The following is a 20,978-nucleotide window of genomic DNA, read 5'->3' on the forward strand; positions in this document are numbered from 1 at the left end:
AGAGAGAGAGAGAGAGAGAGAGAGAGAGAGAGAGAGAGAGAGAGAGAGAGAGAGAGAGAGAGAGAGAGAGAGAGAGAGAGAGAGAGAGAGAGAGAGAGAGACAGAGACAGAAACAGAGACAGAGACAAAGGCAGAGAGAAAGAGCATGTGCATTTCGTGTAGTGAGATCCAAGGAAGCTGAAACAAGAAAGATATAAAAAAAGAAAGATAAACCGGGCAGGAAAAAAAATGTGATACCACTGTGTACTGCCAGCTCCGTGTCCTCCGCTGTGACAGACTTACGGCCGCTCAGCCTCAAGGACGCGTGGGCCGCCTGGCACGCGACTCACCCACACGAGGCGCGAGGGACGAGGGGAAGTGGCGTGGTCCTCAGCTAAATTCGGGGTCCTGGAGAGAGTTTTCCGCTTCATGTCCGCTCGAGGCCTCTTCCTCCTAATGTACCTTGCGAGTCGGGTGTTTTTTTCCTCCTGTATGTGTTTTTTTTTTTATTCTTTGTCTTCCCTTGCTGTTTTTGTTTGTTTGTTTGTTTGCGTCTTGCTTTTCTTTTTTTCTTGTCGTGTCTCATTTTTTGTTTGATGTGTTTGGATGGCATTTTTAGGGTTTGTTTGTTTGCTTAAGTTTTTGTTTTCTTTTGTCTGTTTATTCGGATTTTTTTTTTTTTTTGCCTTTTTTTCTTGTCTTCTTTTGTTTTTTGTGTTTGCTGTATTTTTTTTAGGTTTGTTTACTTTTGTTTGTGTTTGTGTGTTTTTAAGTTTCTTTTGTGTTTGCATCTTTCTTTAGTTACCCTGATTTTTGTTGGTCTTTTTTTTCTTTTTTAACTACATTTTTAAGTCTTGGTATTTCATTATTCTTCCACCGAAACATTCACCCAGCGTCTATCTGTCTCACCTATTTCCGTTGGTGCTGATGTGTTCGTGTCTTTCTCTCTGTCTGTCTGTCTGTCCATCCTTTTCCTTTGTCAGAATCTTTCATGCTCTTCTTCCTCTGCTTCTCCACCCTTCCTCCCTGGTACGTCTCCCTTCCCCTCCCAACACTATCCATTCTTTTCCTGTCTTTCTCTTATATTCCTTCTCTCCTTTCCTCCGTCTCTTCCACTTCCGTCTTTCCTTGCTCGAGCATTTTCACGTTTTCCCCGTCTCCTCGCCTCGACTCTTCCACACCCAGCTTCTTATTACCGTTTTCCCTTTTCTAATGAGCTTTTTCTCTTGTCTTGGAGTGGGTGTAGTGATGAGTGGGCGGGTGGGCGGGTGTCTTTACGGGCTGGTGGGTGGTTGATGGGTGTGTGGGTCTTCTTCGCCTCCCAAATTCCTTCATGTCGAGAATCTTGCGTGGGAGACGGTCACCACATAGCTCCCAGGAGTCGCCGCGGACAGCTGTATGGTACCCTCGTGGGCTCTGGGCTGAAAGTGTTTCCGAGCCTACACCCACACATCCACACACACTGGCCAGGCCTTAGCTCAGTCTTGGCCCTGTCTTGGGGGTAACGAACGCTGGATACATGTGTTACTGGTGTCAGAAGTCTCGACAACACCTGGCAGTCTCGGATCACTTCACATGCTTAATTCCCAGGTGCAATTACTGATATACTTCTACTACTGTTGCGCTTTGCATTCCCTCATTATTTTGGTTTTCATTATTTCTTTTCCTCGCGTTCTTTCTTTTTTTGCCTCTCCTTTTTTTCTTGTCTAGTGTCATTTTGTTTGTTTTGTTCGTTTATTTGTCTGATGGTTATGTTTATGCTTATGCTAATTAGTGTTATTTTTCACCATACTTTTTTTTCATCGCATTGCATTTTTTTTATTTTCCTCCTTTATTTTTCGGTCCTGCCTCATTTTGCATTTGGTTTGTTTGTGTTTGTTTTGTGTTTGTGTTTGCTCATATTTATGTTTATCCTTATTAGTGTTATTTTTTCTTCACCTTACATTTTATCACCCTCTTCGTCCTCCTCTCCTCCAGTACCCTCACCACCAGCGGGACAAATTAGAACCGGGAGTGCCATCCTCTCTCCTCCCCTGGCAGGCTTACGCTGCCGGGTAATGGATGCCGCCCTGCCACCGCCGCCTCCCCGTAGCCCAGTAACGGAGGCTTGGCTGTGGGGGAAAGGGTGGGGGTGGGAGGCGCTCTGGAGTGTTATATGTATGGGGACAGAGGGTTGAGTGGAGGGCGGGAGAAGGTGTGAGTGGGGACAGGAATGGAAAGAGGAAACTTTAAGGGGGATGAGACTGTGGCGTGGAAAGGGAGTGTGTGAGTGGGGAAAGTAGTGGGAGGAGGGAATCGTGAGGGGGGTAAGATGGTAGCGTGGAAGGGGAATGTGTGGGAGGGTATGGCGTGGGTGGGGGGAGTATGGGGGTATAGCGTGAGTGGGGAGTGGGGAGTGGGGAGTGGAAGAGGAAAGCGTGAATGGGGAGTGTGGGTGGGTATAGCGTGAGTGGGGAATGGAAGAGGATAGCATGGGAGGGGAGAGTGGGAGGAAATCGCGTGGATGGCGTAGGAAGAGGATTTAATTAGTGGGGGTTGTGGTTGGGGAAAGTGTGGATAGGAAGTGAAAGAGGATAGCTTGAGAGAGGGGTTTGAGAGTATAGCCTGAATGGGGAGTGGAGGAGGATGTCATTGGTGGGGAATGTGGGAGGACATAGCGTGGAAGGGGAGTGGAAGAGGGTAACGTGGAGGAGAGAGGAGCGGTGTGTGAAGGGACTTGTGAGGCTCGTTTCGTTGCCAACAGGTTATATTTTGAATTTATGAAAAAAATCATGCTTTATTTTTATTTATCATCGCCCTCTTGGAAGAACGATTGTCATATCCCCGAATTCATATGAGAACACCCGGACGTAGAGGCCCTTTGCCACCCATTGCCACCCGGAGTTAATTATTCTCATAGAACCTCTGCTCCCTGTTTGTAGCATCTGCAGTTTCCGGGCCTATTTTTTTCTGATGTTCGTTTGTCCCTTAAGCTGCTTCCTTTGCTATATAACAAGTAAATTACATCCATTATTCATATCTACTTCGGTGAAAAAAATGGAAAGGAAATACAAACATCGATAAAACAGAAATCCTGCCTGACACAGTCGCATATTTACCCCCATCGGTGTATGCTATCGGGCATGAAATAAAATGTTCATGCACACGTGTATATCAGATGACAGCCCTAGAGGGAAAACAGTACGTTTCCGAACAGCTCGTGCTCGAAAGGGAATGAAAAATGGAGGAAGCAATAGTAAAACTCCGAAATCTGAAAAGAAAAAAAATGAACGCGAATACAAATACGAAGAAAAATAGGTGCATCCGGAAGTGCTCGAGAGAGAGCGAATGAATGTGCGTGGACGAGGATGTAAAAGTGAGGGAATGTGAGTGAAAATATGATGCTCGTAGACGTAGAGAGGTAGGGTGATCGATGCATGGACTGATAGATAGAAGGATGATTTATGGGAGATTAGAAGATATGGATTCATAAATATCGGTAAGTTGATAGATAGATGTATGTACATAAATAAGGAAACTACAAGAGGCCCCCAACACAAGATATTTCCAGAGATCAGCCTATTCACCATATATCCACAAATCAATGTAACCTCTGTTTAAAGTCCTGAATCGATTTTCCATATCTGCACAATTTGTTTCACTCGGCATCTACCTTAATCGTTGACAGTTTACATACTATATTCTTCCTGAACCAAATCGTATCAAATTTATATCCATTGCTACATGTTTCAGTGAGTCATTTCTTTTCCAAACCACCTTTTTTAATACCCTTGATTCAATAGAGCAATCTACAAAATTCTAAAAACAGAAAGAAAAAAAAATAATAATAATGCCCTAGAGAACTTTACATAGATGATCACACAACACATGCCTATGATCCATCCAGACTTGGTGCTGTCTCTCTGAACCTAAATGTGGAGACATGAAACTGCCACGGGGTGCGTTAGGACTCGGGTTCGCCAGTAAAACCGTATTGGGTGCTTGACCGGAGCCTCGTTCACCGCCCACCGGGGTTTTTATTTTATATCAGTCTGGTTTAAAATTTTACGGGGAGGGGATGCAAGCCCTGCGACAACTAGTCTAGATCAGGATTGGGCTGACTGCTAGCGGGGCGACGTTGAGGAGGGGAACCAGTCGAAGGTTTTTTTTAAAGGCGGGGAAGGGGGGGGGGGGAGGGCTCTCGTTCTTGTCTCAGATTTTTTCATTGTTTTGTTTTCCTTTCAGAGAACAAAGACGTTCTTAGAAGTGCCCGAATATCAGAATAAAGGCAAACTCACCAGCCTTTTTCATATACTGTGATCAAAGAACAAAAGGTATTTTCTCTAGTAATAAAAAAAATAATTGGTTGGAAGGTCGTTCATGTACGTAAATTGTGTGTATGCATGATGAGTGGGAGGCACGCGGGTGTGTGTTTGCGTGTGTGTGTTTGTGCGTATATTTGCGTGTGTGTGTGTGTGTGTGTGTGTGTGTGTGTAATCCGAATAAACCAAACGTACCAACACTTTTTATATGCGTCCCTAAAAAGCAATCCTGTTGCCAAAAAAGGCCGAGGAGCGCATGGCCACCTGCGTAGGAGGGTCGCCATGCAGGCTGCTCAAAAATTCTGTTCCAACACATATATTTTCGTTGGTGCTCGCGTGCTCGAGTCTGCCATCGCTCGCTTTCCCCCGCGCCAAGCCGAGGAGTCGCCCGGCAAAGCTCTGGATATAAAAGTAAGAGGATTTTCTGCCGTGTGTACGAGCTTGGTAATCAGCCGGTCCAGTACCCAGCCAGCACTCCGCCCACCCACCCAACTCTCCACCGGTCCACCGAGCCATCCTCCAACCCTGCTGGCCACCCAATCAGCCCAACACCCCCATCTTGCTGCAACCGCTCCCGCTCCGGCTGCTGCTGCTCCTGCTGGTTGAGTGGCAGGTGTCGACGATGCGGGTTATTGTGGAGCTTCGTTAGTGCGGAATGTGGCCACCACCTCAACCGCTGCCTTCACTTGTTACGGTCCAGCTTGCCATCAGTGCCGCGCCTGTCACCACCGCTGCCTCTGCTGCCTCTATTACTGACGCCTCGACCCTATCGCCACTGTCCACGTTGTCACCACAGCTTCCACCGGTGTTTGCATGCTGTTGCTTTCACTCACTGTCAGAGCTGCTACAATCTCCGGCACTTTTTTTTCTGATCACTGTCCGTCATGTTATCACCACTGCCATGGCTTCACTGATTCAGTCTCCGACAATACTACTCTCCTTGTCAATGCTGTCACCGTCCCTTCCACTGTTTCCTTTGTTACTGTGATAGTATGATCAGAATGCAGATGAAGCTCCACATATTGAAAACACAGAGTTGTTTATAGCAACATGTCACTCGCCCCAACCATCATGGCGCGCGTGACACTCATTTTTTTTAACATCATTATACAGGGTGTCTCGACGCCGTGATGGTTGGGGCGAGTGACATGTTGCTATAAATAACTCTGTGTTTTCAATACGTAGAGCTTTAACTGCATTCTGATCACACTATTGTGTTCACGAGAAATTTTCCTACGTAATGTAATAATATATTTCTGCAGTCAATGAACAACTGTTGAAAACAGTGAGCATAAGCAAAACATGTTATAAACCTTTTTTTAACATCTTCACAGTTCAACTCATCGTAATACCATTTTCTTTTTTGCTTTGTCGAGTTTTTAAAATACATCTTGATTCTACAGTCACGGCTGAGTCTGATGGTGTCAACCAAAACTGGCTAGCTCGTATGTGAGGTGAACTATGGCATATAATAAAGGAACATGTCTCACTCGAGTATGCAAGATGTGGTCCGACATGAGTGTTAGCGGGAGAGCGGAGCAGCCAATCAGCTGCAGCTTACCAATCTGCCTTGGCGCCCAGAGGAATCTAGCTTAAGTGAACAGACTATAGTCACGCTCATCATCATCAGAACCGCTACTAATTGGTTGATGGAACTACTCTGGATGTACTGTCTTGTTATATTGGTATTTTAATCTTATTATGTCTTATGTAGGAAGAAGCATTGACGCCTTGTATTTTGTGTTATATAGGAAGAAGCATTGACGCCGTGACACTGAAGGCAAGGATGATTTTTGTTATGCCCGCACTTCTCCCCACCGCAATGCGTTTTTCAGAGGCTCGTGAGACACCACACCACTTCCCTCCGCTCCGGAAAGGGCTGCCTCAGGGCCCCTTAGGAGAGGTCGATAAGACGCGGGTAAACTCAGGTCTCGCTCAGTCTTTATTACTTCATTTGTCTTTGCGTGGAATGATATGATATTTCTCCCAGCACGCGAACATGTCATGCAATCTGACAGTGTGTGGGCATTAGTTCCAGTGTCGGGAGAGGCAGACACTCGTTCCAACTTTCGCTTTTCCCACACTGTAGCATGCATTTGGGTACCTTACCGGACAACTCAGGATACTCTTTGTCTTATGCGTTGCTCACTGGTTGAGGTGAAGGTGTTGGTGGCTGTGCTGAAAGTCACGTAAACATTTCAGAATCATTTCGGTACCTGAACGGACAGCTCGGGATCTTTGTCTTATGCGTTGCTCATGAGTTAAGGTGAAGGTGTTGGTGGCTGATAAAGGGCACGTAAACATTTCAGAACTATTTACTTCAACTTGAATATCACCTTCCCCTGAGAGCAGACCGTTTCCGGCCCTTCATCAGCGAGGGGAGTGAGGCGCGAGGATGGTCGTCACGGCGGCGGGTCACAACTTATTACGCGTTCACTCGCCATTAAGATTCGCGGCGGGGCGGGGAAATGAGGTGGGCGGCGCGAGTGTGTGGCGGCGGTGTGTTGACGGCGGCGGGGCATTGTCTAGACGCGCGCGTGTGTGTGTGTGTGTGTGTGTGTGTGTGATAAACTTGTCCCAGCACATTCATTTTCTCACCATAGCGACTCCGTTCCTGAAATAAGCCGCAATCAGGTAAATGAGCCGTTGAATGTCAAGTTAGCATGTTCTTTACTGTAAAAATTATTACTATTATTATTATTATTATTATTATTATTATTATTATTATTAGTAGTAGTAGTAGTAGTAGTAGTAGTAGTAGTAGTAGTAAAAGTAGTAGTAGTAGTAGTATTTGTCGTTGTTATTCATGTTAAGTGTTAAGGTAGATGTAAATGAGATAAATATTACTATACAGAACGGAAATGTCTAGAACAAAGGGAATATAAGTAGAGAGAGAGAGAGAGAGAGAGAGAGAGAGAGAGAGAGAGAGAGAGAGAGAGAGAGAGAGAGAGAGAGAGAGAGAGAGAGAGAGAGAGAGAGAGAGAGAGAGAGAGAGAGAGAGAGAGAGAGAGAGAACGTGTTTGTGTTTGTCCAGGTGAGCAGTAATGGTTGTTTTGATTTTGTTTTCACACTTCTGAACACGTTGAGTTTTTAATGCTAAATATGCCCGGGTCAATTATTTACCTCCCTCAAACAGTCCAATCATTGCGGTCTAGGTGATGTCTCGTCCCGCAATGTGGATTATGCAGCGGTGTGTTGTGGAGGACAGGTGCCGGTGCTATACCAACCCCTGACCCCTGAAGTTCTACCTTTCTACCATTTGCTGAAGTTTACCTGCATGTCTCTGTACCTGCCTGGCGATCTGTATGTTTTAGTTTTTTTTTTCCACTCTTCGTTTTTTTTTCCTTTTCGGTGTGTTTGCGTGCGTGCGTGTGTGTACCTTTCTGTCTGTCTAACACACACACACACACACACACACACACACACTCACTCACTCACTCACTCACTCACTCTCTCTCTCTCTCTCTCTCTCTCTCTCTCTCTCTCTCTCTCCTAACCACTCGGAATCACATGCTGCGAACCACTTTGTTCTCTAAAGAGTCACCTTTAAGCTCTGCTCTCTAATCCTCGCCCCATCTCAGCCTTTTCGATTTAATTTGTACGTTGTATGTGTCTACAATGACAGAAAGCGCGCAACGTACTAGGAGTGTAATCAGTGGGTACAGTGAAGAGTTCTAAGAATGTGGCACCAGAGAGGCGGCGGTGGTGGTATAGTAGACGTTACGGAGCTAAGGACAACGTGACTCACAATAGACAATGTAATAATGGTAAAGCAATTCTCTGTGCTCCAACTGTATCATCTTAACAAAGATAATCCCTACCCCGGCAATGTTTGTGAGGTGCTCAAACCACTTGGGATATTTTTTGTATATATATATTTTTTTTTATGCACGCAGTCGAAAGAAATTGAGGCAGGTCATTCAGAGAGAGGAAAACAATAGGTGCCAAAGTAAGCCGCTTCCTACTTCGAGGCTCGGAGGCTGTGGTACCGCCTGCTGACTCTGCTGCTGTGCATTGTCCCCTCCCTTCCCAACATGCATGAGGAAGTTACCGTCACTGCAAAACCAATCAACTGTAGCGACGTTGCCATGACCGAAGGCTAGCATCTCATTTGATCATTAACATTCTTGGCTTTCCTTTGTTTCACCATCTCCGCAGTGACAGGCGTGGTGAGGGTGTTGCGGTTTCTTATTGCCTAAACACACCCCGCTCCACGCTACTGCACGCCGACATCCCACAACGATGAACCACTAGTCGTAGTCTTGCCGTCACTTTAATTATAGTTTCATGATACCTTCCTCACAGTATTACAAAGGTCAAAATATATCAGCTTCTAAAAATATGCGACAGTCGAGAATGTGGTGCTCCAACCATTAATCATTCCAGCGGTGTAATCAGTGTCGTCTGTCCTTGACTTTGATCTACTCACCACCGCCGCTTGGGGTATGGAGCCATCATTCAGTAGTAATCAGCCAGTACTCAGCTCGCGCGCCAGCCAGGAGGGCAGAAAACATCTTCGACTGATTATTAAAATGGTTAAATCCCTTGCTGAGTTATGGCCATCGAGAAAACTTTGAGTGATACATACATACAATAAAAAAAAAAACATTTGATATAATATCTTAGTCTGCTTCCCCATAATGGGTAAGATGCAGGTACTAAGAAGTTACTCAGTGACTGGTGGATAGGGGAAGGGTTGGTAATGGGACTGGTGGATAGGGGCAGGGTTGGTAATGGGACTGGTGGAGAGGGGAAGGGTTGGTAATGGGACTGGTGGAGAGGGGAAGGGTTGGCAATGGAACTGGTGGATAGGGGAAGGGTTGGTAATGGGACTGGTGGATAGGGGAAGGGTTAGTAATGAGACTGGTGAATAGGGGAAGGGTTGGTAATTGGACTGGTGGATAGGGGAAGGGTTGGTAATGGGGCTGGTGGACAAGGGAACGATTGGTAATGGGACTGGTGGATAGTTGACGTGTTGGTAATGGGACTGGTGGAGAGGGGAAGGATTGGTAATGGGACTGCTGGATTGGGGACGGGATGGTCATGGGACTGGTGGAGAGGGAAAGGGTTGGTAATGGTACTGGTGGATTGGGGAATGATTGGTCTTCTGCAATGTTCTAATCCTCCAATTGTAAGGAAAATATCGAGGTGCTTAAGAGGGCACAGCGACGCACCGTGTAACCTAGTTATAAACTCACCCAATAAAGTGACAATGGTTGACTGATTCCGAGACGATGAAACACAGACAGAGGCAATAGTTCATGTTCGAGGTGAGTCATCGGCCACTGGAAAAAACAAAAACACCTTGCTGGAGCAGTCACTGCGAAGACTTACGAATTGGTTTGAAATTAACGTCGATCGTTACTTCTTAATAGATGAACTTTATTGAACGAATATAAATAAGTAAGAAATAAGATTAATTTGTCGTGCCGGTCGAAGCGGTGCTGGGGTCGGAATTGATCCCATTACTGAACCAAGTAGCCTCGGCATGAGCCACCAGGGTGTCTTGGGCCCGCTCTGCTATATTTCTCTATTATCGTCCGCTTCCTCCTCCCCTCCTCCTCCTCCTTCTTATTCTATTATTATTCATTATTATTTTTTATTTTATGTATAGAATATCGAAAGTAATTAACGTGACGCAAAAAATAAATACTGCGACAGTGTTCACCTCTCTCCCCTCTGCCCAGGCCATGTTGCTGTAGCACTGGTGTCCTGCCTGGAGCACACGGCTGGCTGATAGTGACCGCCGGATGGACCAGTAGTAAAAGAGCGTCATTAATACTCTTATGTTGGCCTGTGTTTGCCTTTCACATATTTACTCTGACCACGCTGTAAAGCCAACAGTAGCGGGTGAATGCAAATGTTTGTGTGGGTCTCAGCGCGTGGCCGTGAACCCAGCACCCGCGGACTGGCCGGCGGAGGTAGTAACCGCGCCAGTCATGCTCAGGCTCGATGCTGGTCCTGATTTAATAACAACTGTGATGAAAACTACGGAAACTATCAGTGTGATAATAGTGGCAAAATTTTTATAGTTAATGATAACGAGAAAAAAATACATCTACCGTGATCAATAACATTAGCAGCTAAAGTATTGCCTGAAGTAGAAATAAAACATGAACAAAGCAACAATAACATTTGTTTTTGTTGCTTATAGTGCAATTAATTATTGTATGTATAATTGTACGAGGAGGCATGATCAAACCTCTTTTTAAGTAATCAATGTTGATTTCAAAAAGGAGATTTAATACGTTGCATAGTAAATCATATGCAATAAGCGGTCATTTAATATACGTATAATATTTATGTTAGTATACATGTGTAACGGGTATGTTGATTTTTCCGTTTCTTTGTTTGTTTGTATATGTATATATATATATATATATATATATATATATATATATATATATATATATATATATATATATATATATATATATATATATATATATATATATATATATATAATAGCAACACACGCCCTTGCAGGCACACGTAAGGCCGTGTGTCCAGGGCAGTATTCGTGAGGGGCTGCCTTAATGAGAACGAGTGGCCGGGGCCGATTAGCGTCGTCATAAAGCTTCTGAGGCACGCACGATCCTGCCTGGCTGGTGACCGCCGCCACCAGTCCTTCTTGAGACTCCTGACCCATCCCCCCCACCAGGCACTGCTCTCCCCTCCCTCCGCCTTGGCTCTGCCAACGTACAGCAGCAGCTCAGCACCCAATAACAGCCAGCGCTCCTCGCCCTTGCCTCATTTCTTTCTCCGCGAGTAACGTCCCACTTTCGTCCAAGAACACATCCAAGTTCGAACGGTGCCGCGCCCAGCTCTGTTGCTGATGGGCGGAGCGGGCTGAATTAGAATTAATGTAGCTTTACGGATATGGAGACAAACAACCTTTATAAATGGTAAAAGTCTGATGTTGTTGTTCTCAGGCCTGACTTAACGGATCACAAAAAGATTTAAAGAGAAATCTAAGAAGCACACAAAGAGGAATGGAGAAAAAATACTCCGGGTATATCACGGAGAAACAGGAAGCGAGCATCACTGATTAGGGAACAGAAAAAGGTTGAGAAAATGTAACCACCATAAAAAATATACATGCGCTTTGGTAGGCCTTATACGTAATACTGATAAAAGATGGTCACCTAAGTTAATTGTGGTAACTCGTGAATTGTATAAGCCAGGACAAACAGAAAACCAGGTGGATAGTTGAAAAAGAGCATTTGCCGGGGCGGGATGGAGTACACTAACATTAAACAGTCCTTCCGTGACTGGTAAAGGTTGAAGATAATAATGTTTGTTGTTGTTGCCTTTTACCTTTGGGGTGGAAGGCGTTTTACTCGAGGTGGTGGTGTTGGCTGTGATGCGTGATGTTATGTTGGTGGTGATGGTGGTTGTCTTCCTTATGCTCTCCTCCCACATATATACGCCAATCATATAATGTGTAAATGTGTCAGACTGTATAAATGAATGTCGTTGCAAAATAATGAATATTGTTCACAAAGCGCTGAGAAAAATAGAGATACCCATTTTTTATTTAATTTTACTTATGACAGACAGAAAAACTTTAATAATTGTTAAAAGGTGTGAGAACTGGTTATAACCTGATATAGGAAGACTTCCTTATCTCGTTAATACTGACACACACATGACAGTAAATGGTTTGCTGACAGAGACGAGCGAAAGGGCAAACCGCCTTGACCAGCGTGGGATGTCTTCAGTAAAGTTAGAAGACTGGAGGCAGAAAGAGAAACAGGTGAACAACGAAACCAATGGAAAGGTAAGATCGTGAAGAGTCAGAGTGACAAGAAAGAAAAGAATACGAGTATTAGAGTCTGAATCACTGGTAGAAGATCCGAGAATTCAATATGGTGAACAGCCTAGAAAATGTGAAAAGAAGTATAAGAACGAGGACACGGTGAAGAAAAGGTGAGCTTCTTATCGAGAATCGTGAGAGGTAGAGGATCGGTAGGGAGATTTATGCGATGTGAAAGGATGAGTTGTGTGTTAAGGGAAAAGGAGGCAGGGTGAGGTAGATATGAGAGAGAGAGAGAGAGAGAGAGAGAGAGAGAGAGAGAGAGAGAGAGAGAGAGAGAGAGAGAGAGAGAGAGAGAGAGAGAGAGAGAGAGAGAGAGAGAGAGAGAGAGAGAGAGAGAGAGAGAGAGAGAGAGAGAGAGAGAGAGAGAGAGAGAGAGCACTAATAATGTAATATACAGTCCCATCGTTGGACTCGACGTGTTCTAAGCGTAGGAGGTATACGCTTGACGTTTATTAGACACGATGTTAACATTTAACACGAGAAGACGTGTGTGTGTGTGTGTGTGTGTGTGTCAATCTATAATTAAAGCAGTGCCTCATGCAATAGCCAATAACATATTTGGTAGCAGTATGAATTTGTGTATATGTTTATTAATGCCTATTTAAGGTTATTACCTCCGCCAACGAAATTGGGAGAAGGTTATATTTTCGGTCCGGTCAGTATGTTTATTTATTTGTTTGTTTGTTCGTGAACAGTCTCCTGTGCACAATTTTGCGGATATAACAACCAGTTTTTCAGAGAAGCTTCGTGCCCATCCAGAATAGAGCCCATTAAAGGTTTGATGTCAAAGGTCAAAGATCAATGTCAGGGTCGCACAAAACGATATTTTGGCCATAACTTCGGTTCTCGTCATCGTAGAGACTTTAGGCTTGGTTCATATTTTACCTCATGGAAAGACGCACCTTGCATGGCCTTGACCTTGACCTTTGACCTTGACCTCGAAAAGTTCGCCCAAGGTCAAAGTTTCCCCCAGAAGTAGAATTTCATCAAGTTTCGAAACAAATACTTCCATATGATGCACCTTGCATCCAGAATAGAACCAATTTTTTTATTTTATTTCAAAGGTCAAAGTCAAGATCGCGCTAAACATCAGATTGGCCATAACTTCGGTTCTCGTCATCGTAGAGACTTCAGACTTGGTTCATATTTTAGCTCATGGAAAGACGCACCTTACATGGCCTTGACCTTGACTTTTGACCTTGACCTCGAAAAGCTCGCCCAAGGTCAAAGTTTCCAAAAAAAATCAAATTTCGAAACAAATGCTTCCATATGATGCACCTTGCATGGCCTTGACCTTGACCTTTGACCTTGACCTCGAAAAGTTCGCCCAAGGTCAAAGTTTCCCCAAAAATAGAATTTCATCAAATTTCGAAACAAATGCTTCCATATGATGCATAGGATCACAGGTGATGCCCATACCAATTTTCAGGACGATCTTTGGCGGAGGTGTGCACTCTCCGAGTGCTATGCGTCTAGTTATTATTATTATTATTATTATTATTATTATTATTATTATTATTATTATTATTATTATTATTATTATTATTATTATTATTATTATTATTATTATTATTATTATTATTATTATTATTATTATTATTATTATTATTATTATTATTATTATTATTATTATTATTATTATTATTATTATTATTATTATTATTATTATTATTATTATTATTATTATTATTATTATTATTATTATTATTATTATTATTATTATTATTATTATTATTATTATTATTATTATTATTATTATTATTATTATTATTATTACTCTTATTATTATCATTATCATCGTTGTATAGATTGCTCTCGATACTGTTGTCTAAGTAATTGATGTACCTAATAGTAGTAGTAGTAGTAGTAGTATTGGGAGTGGAAGTAGAAGTATCAGTAAAGATAGTAATATAAGTAGTAGTAGAAGTAGTAGTAGTAGTAGTGGTAGTTGTAGTAGTAGTAGTAGTAGTAATAGCAGAAGCAGTAATAGTAGTAGCAGTAATAGTAGTAGTAGCAGGGGGGGAGGTAATAAAAATAGTAGCAGATGCAGTAGAGCAGTAGTGGAGAGTTATGACGGCAGCGGTAGTTGTAGTAAAAGATATACGGCGGCCGCTGAGGACAATTATAGTTTTATCGCGGTCATACGTCCTGACGGAGAGGAAGGAAAGGAGCGGGAGGTGAGAGAGAGAGAGAGAGAGAGAGAGAGAGAGAGAGAGAGAGAGAGAGAGAGAGAGAGAGAGAGAGAGAGAGAGAGAGAGAGAGAGAGAGAGAGAGAGATAGTGTGTTTTTCGCCCACGTAAAGAGCTCTAACCTCCCATATCTATGCCCTTGACATTCTCCTCTTCTCCTTTCATCTCCTCCATCTCCTTCTTCTCTCCTCCTTCTCTCTCTCTCTCTCTCTCTCTCTCTCTCTCTCTCTCTCTCTCTCATCTCCCTCCCTCCCTCCCTCCCCTTCTCTTTGTCTCTGTCTCTCATACATTTTCTCTTTTTAGCAACAAATTGGAGTCAAGTTAATTTACGGCCTCTTGGTATCTGGACTCGTATATAATTCTCGGGCGCCTTTTTCCTCTCTTGTTATTATTGCGGTTATGTTGTGAGGGCGGCGATGGGGAGGACGTAAGGGGGCGAGCACGGAGAGAAGAGCGAGTATGTACAAGGGAGGAGAAGGAGAAGGAGCAGGAGGAGGAGGTGGTGTGGGAAGCGTAGGGTGTTGGGTGTTGATCTCCGGGGAACGTCTCAGAGGTGATTGTGGTATGAGTTATGGAGAACATTTAGCGCTGTTGAATTTTTAGGGTGGATGATTATGATGGCGGGTGGCGAGGGAATACAGGCAAGGTAACACTAGAGCGAGGAAGGCCTGGAATTAGGAGGAAGGGGGAATAGGTTGGTGGTGCTGGATGGATCATTGAGGATAGGAAAAATGGGGGAAAAAATAGTGTGCCTCGGGGTTGCTAGGAGATTTATGGGGAGGAAAATAGGGAAATGGTGCTGGATGGATCATTGAAGATAGGATGAATGGGGGAAAAAATAGTGTGCCTCGGGGTTGCTAGGAGATTTATGGGGAGGAAAATAGGGAAATGGTGCTGGATGGATCATTGAAGATAGGATGAATGGGGGAAAAAATAGTGTGCCTCGGGGTTGCTAGGAGATTTATGGGGAGGAAAATAGGGAAATGGTGCTGGATGGATCATTGAAGATAGGATGAATGGGGGAAAAAGATAGTGTGCCTCAGGGTTGCTAGGAGACAGATGGAGGGGAAAATACATTACCTTGGAGTATTTGAGGACAAATGTAACGTTACGTGGATGGCGTTGAATATTAATTGGATGGTTTTAGAAGGTTAGAAAGTATGGGAAGTTATTACACTCCTACTTTCCACAGATATGGGATGGTTGAGTGGTCAGAGTGCGGGTATGGTGTCATGGAGGACCAGGGTGCAACCAGCCAACCAGGAGTCCAGACAAAGCATTGAACCGAAAGAGAGAGAGAGAGAGAGAGAGAGAGAGAGAGAGAGAGAGAGAGAGAGAGAGAGAGAGCATATCCTTACCCATTGAACAAGAAAAAAAAAACCTACTGACAGCATCATGAAAAGTCTACCGGCGCTATAGGCTAAAAAAAAAATGGTATGTGAATGTGAGGTTTTGTTGGGGAACCATATTTATAATCATTGGAAGGCTTCAGAGGAATTCATCGGAGTTTTTTTTTCTTGTTCAATGGGTAAGGATATGCTCTCTCTCTCTCTCTCTCTCTCTCTCTCTCTCTTTCGGTTCAATGCTTTGTCTGGTTTTCTTTCACCCGTCAAGCCTTTCTAAGTTGTAATGAGATTTGACTTTCTTTCGTGGCCTTTTAATAGCCTTTGTATTTTTAACCCGAGGTTTCCTCTCGGTTCCACGTTTTTCTTCTTTTTTTTATGTTTTTTTCGTATGTGCGTGCCTGCTTTTTTATTGTCTCATTTATCTTCCATTCCCGCGCGGCCTTCCTTCCTCCCCTCCATCTTGCTTACCGTTCCTTCCTGTTCCTCCTTCCCTCCCATCAATCCTTCCAATCCAGCCGTGATATTTTCCTTCCTTCCTTCCTCTCTCTTTCGAATATTGGTGTCCCCTCATTTTGCCTCCTTCCCTTTTCCTTTCCTTCTACCCCTGTTCCTCCTTCCTTCCCATCAATCCTTCCAATCCAGCCCTGATCTTTTCCATCCTTCTTCTCTCTCTCTTTCGAATATTGGTGTCCCCTCATTTTGCCTCCTCCCCTTTTCCTGTTCTTCTACCCCTGTTCCTCCTTCCTTCCCATCAATCCTTCCAATCCAGCCCTGATCTTTTCCTTCTTTCCTCTTCCTCGAATATTGCTGTCCCTTCATTTTACCTCCTCACTTTTTCCTTTCCCTCTAAGTTATTTCCACAGGCTTCTTTTGATCTCATTTCCTCACTAACTCAATTTCTTCCGATCTTTTTTCCATTTTTTTACCTTTTTACATATTGTCCGTAATTCATTATCGTCGTTAATTGTGCTACCGAGATATACTATGAATCTCCTCCTCTTCCTTTTCCCCCTCCTTCTCCTCTTCGTTCTCTTCCTCCTTCTCCCTCTCTCCCAGCACTCGTATCCCGCCATCAGTACGGTATTGCTTCCCGATAGCCGCCTCACACAATGCCTCGCGGTGGGCAGAATCGCCACGCCGCTCAGGAAGACCGGAAATGACGAGGCGAGGCTGGCAGGGATGCGGCGATGTGTGTATGGTGCCTGTACTGTTAGAAGGAGTGAAGGAACAGGAAGAGAAAGATGAAAAGGAGGAAGGGAACGAGGGAGGCGGAGGTCTACGGTAAAAGGGAAGTTATAGCGGTATATTTGTTCCTGAACCTTTACACTTACAATGTACAGACTTTGAGAACGAAAACCGATTTGTCACTACTCGTGGAAGAGCTGTTGAATATTTAACGGGATGACGCAGGACTCGGTGGGGTGAGACGGCTTGGCATGAAACGAAAGGTGCTTCAGATCGATCATGCATTGTACTTTATTTCCAGTAAAAGAAGCAGCCCAGGCATAAGTTACTCGTGGGGAAGTGAGTAGAAGGAGGAGGAGGAGAAGGAGGAGGTAGATTAACGTGAGAAGAAAGAAAGACGGAGAAATATATTGGAAAAGTTGCCTAGGGATGTAATAATAGTAAGAACAGGACTATTATTATTATTATTATTATTATTATTATTATTATTATTATTATTATTATTATTATTATTATTATTATTATTATTATTATTATTATTATTATTATTATTATTAGTAGTAGTAGTAGTAGTAGTAGTAGTAGTAGTAGTTGGAGGAAGAAGAAAGAGAAAAAAATAACGAAGGAGAATGTAGACGGGAAAAGGAACCTGCGTTGAATTATACCTTCAGTCGTGAGAGAAAAATGGAGATGAAAGAAAGGAGGAGGAGAAGGGTAGTTAGCAGTTGTAGAAAGTGGAGGAGGACGAGAGGGAACGCTAAGAGGAACGAAGAGGAATAATTAGATGGGAGTAGGGAGTTGCTGGGAGAAATATTTACAGTAGTGAGGAAAAAAATGTGGAGGAGGGTGAGTGCAAAAGTTCAGGCAAAGGGAAGGTGCCGAGAAAGTAATGATGTTAGTAGGAGGAAAAGGAAGACAGAGAAGGATCATGACCTGGAATGAGGGATAGGAAGTAGGATAGGCAAACAAGGATAAAGCTAACGATAAGGAAGAAGCGGTGTGGTCGGTGGGGGTTGTAAATAGGAAAAAGTTTATTACATATCATGGTGTTTGGGTTGTGGTGTTTGCTTCATTATCTACCACGTTATTGCGTTGATCGTAGAAGGTGTGGTGGCGGCTTAAAAACAGGTACACACACACACAAAAAAAAAAAAAACTCTCTCTCTCTCTCTCTCTCTCTCTGATCCATTACTCACAACACAAAACATCATTATCTTAACCTTATCTGCACCCTCTCTCTTCACCGCCCCTTCATAAACACCGAGACCTCTATTTTCCCTCTCCTTCCGCGTCCTCCTCCTCCTGCTCCCTTCCATCCATCCTATCCCTTCTCTCTCTCGTCTCACCGTCCCCGATCTCGTCCCCGTCTCCCACCCCGTACCGCATCACCACGCCCTCTGCCCACCCTCGCTCGCCCGCTCCCTCCTCCTCCTCGCCGCCCCCACGCCCTTCCTAGGTATCTCGCTCACCCCTCCATTAAACGCGTATTGGTCTTCGATATCAGCTCCAGCAGACCGTACAGCGAATCATATTACGTAGACAGCGACGCATATGAAGTAAATGAAGCGAGGAAGGAGGAGGGGGAAGAGATAGAGGAGAAGGAGGAGGAGGAGGAGGTGGAGGGATCATGGAGGTGAAGAAGAGGGTGGGAACAGAAAGAAATGCCTCTGCTGGGAAGAAGTGAAGGAAGGAAGAATTTGAAGGAGAAGGAGAATGAAGAGAGATATCGGTTTTGAATAAAGCAAGAGAGAGAGAGAGAAAGAGAGAGAGAGAGAGAGGGGGGGGGGGGCGACTCAAGAGGAAAACGTGATAGAGGAGAGAAAATAAAATCCCGAGAAGGAATGTGTATCCTTTGACATCTAAGACCTGGGTGGTGTGACAAAGGAGGAAGAGGAGGAGGAGGAAAATAGAGTTAAAAGGAGGCTGAAGAAGACGAAGAATGAGAAGAAGGAGGAGAAGAACAAGATGAATAAGAAGAAAATATGAAGGACCAAAAACGAGAAGAGGAAGAGAGGGCCTAGCAACAAGATATACGAAATAGACATACGGAAATATATTAGTGGGTAAATACGATGAAGATTGACTGGCAGACTTAGACAGAGACGAAATATACACGAGAAGCAGAGGAACAAAGGTGCGTGATAAGTAATTACCTCAGTGGATAGCAGGTAGATGGGGAGATGTGTGACTGAGCAGGAGATTAGTCACCAAGTAATTGAGTCATAGAAAAGTTGATGTCTTGAATATGTATGGAAATGGCAACGCTGTTTTTAAGGTAAATTAGACAGTTTAAGGGCAAAAGTATATAAACACTATAAAAAAGAAACAGTGGAACTCGGCTTAATTTGCAGAGGTTAACTCACTCACTAACTAACTTGTGAGGAGCATACACATGGGGGCCCGTCGCTTCACTCATTCACCGTCCATCCTCCCGCCGGTCCTCCCGAGCAAGCTGAGGTGAAATATAAGACGGCTGGCAATTGAAAGTCGACCAGCTGATGGACTCAGTGAATGGTGGGATGAATGAATGACCGTTTGAGGAGGATTACTGATGAGGCAAAAGACTAATAGGATGGCTGACGCATTCTTGACGGAGTAATGCAACCCGTCAGCAACTCAGTGAGGAGAGTGATTGCCTCGATGACTCAAAAAAAAAAAAAAAAAAAAAAAACGTATTCATCAGATAATGCATTGAACAGATAGGAAGTGAAGTGGATTCGTAAAAAAAGGACAGTAAAATATAGAAATTACATCTCTTCATCATTAAGGCGAATAGATACAAATACAATAATGACAGTAATAATAATAATAATAATAAATGTTGGACCAATATTGAAACGTGTATATAAAAGAAATCTCTCCCCGCGAATAACAAAATACCAGAATCTTTTAGTCGAGGGGAAAATAAAATACCTCTGCCCCGACCATGAGCCCACTTCCTGCCTGGTTAATTAGCGTCAATACCTGGAACGTGCGCGGGAGGAGGGATGCAGCGGAGGGATGCTGGGCCGCCCCGGGGAGGTCAGGAAGACGAGCAAAATATACAAGAAGATATATTCGACAACCACAACCTCCGCCTCAACCATTCACCGGCATTGCTCACGACTTTCTCGCTATACAGTATGGACGAAACGTATGTGTTATTTCTTTTTTCTTCTTACTCTGCTTCGTTTTTATTCCTGTTATTTTCTTCTTCTACCTCTTTTTATTCCTTTCTAAACAATATGGACGAAACCTATCTGTTATTTCTTTTCTTTTTTCTTTTTCTTGTGTTTCTTCTTTTTCTTCTTTTACTTCTGCTTCTTCTTCCTCTACATATCATCATCTTCTCTTCCTCCTTCTTCTTCTTCTTATTATTATTATTGTTGTTATTATTATTATTATTATTATTATTATTATTATTATTATTATTATTATTATTATTATTATTATTATTATTATTATTATTATTATTATTATTATGATTATTATTATTATTATTATTATTATTATTGTTATTACGCGGTATCCATGAGGGCTTGGAATAAATTGCCGTGGCGGGAGACAGTATAAGCTTGTGTCCTTGGTGAATATTGGACGGAGATGCTGTGAAGGAAGCGAGTAAAATAATGATGAAAAGGATTATGGATAGGAAATGAGAAGGAGGACAAAGTGATGGTTGTCGTGGTGGTGATGGTGGTGGTGGTGGCGATAGCTGTGGTGGTAGTAGAAAGGAAGTGTGCAGGAAAAAGAACAAGAAATACACACAAATTGAGCAAGGTAAAGATATATAACAAAGTAAGTAAAGTAAAGATGAACTAAATATTGATAATGACAAGAAAGGAAAAAGATATTACATTTGCAAAACTAGGAGAGAAGAAAAATATAGTTTGTGTACCAGTGTGTGTGTGTGTGTGTGTGTGTGTGTGTGTGTGTGTGTGTGTGTGTGTGTGTGTGTGTGTAAGTTAAATGTGGTAGGATGTGAACGTAGAGTATATTTTGTTATTATTATTATTTTTTTTTTTTGTGTGTGTGTGTGTGTGTGTGTGTGTGTGTGTGTGTGTGTGTGTGTGTGTGTGTGTGTGTGTGTGTGTGTGTGTGTGTGTGTGTGTTTTTATGAGAAGGAGACAGACAAACAGATAGTAAGACTGACAGAGAGAAATTTAGTGTGCATATTAAG

The 20,978-nt window shown here is 43.3% G+C and overlaps 1 long non-coding RNA gene across 1 annotated transcript in view; it reads left to right on the plus strand.

The window, feature by feature from the left end:
- The window catches only part of LOC127007580 (uncharacterized), a 57,203-nt gene extending 41,643 nt beyond the window's left edge, over positions 1–15,560 (plus strand). Inside the window, exon 4 of the long non-coding RNA XR_007760296.1 lies at positions 15,481–15,560. This is a non-coding gene — a long non-coding RNA (uncharacterized LOC127007580). The remainder of the gene's footprint in view (positions 1–15,480) is intronic.
- Positions 15,561–20,978: the final 5,418 nt, after the last annotated feature.

The sequence above is a fragment of the Eriocheir sinensis genome, chromosome 35, assembly GCF_024679095.1.
Source record: "Eriocheir sinensis breed Jianghai 21 chromosome 35, ASM2467909v1, whole genome shotgun sequence".
NCBI classification, from domain to species: Eukaryota; Metazoa; Arthropoda; class Malacostraca; order Decapoda; family Varunidae; genus Eriocheir; species Eriocheir sinensis.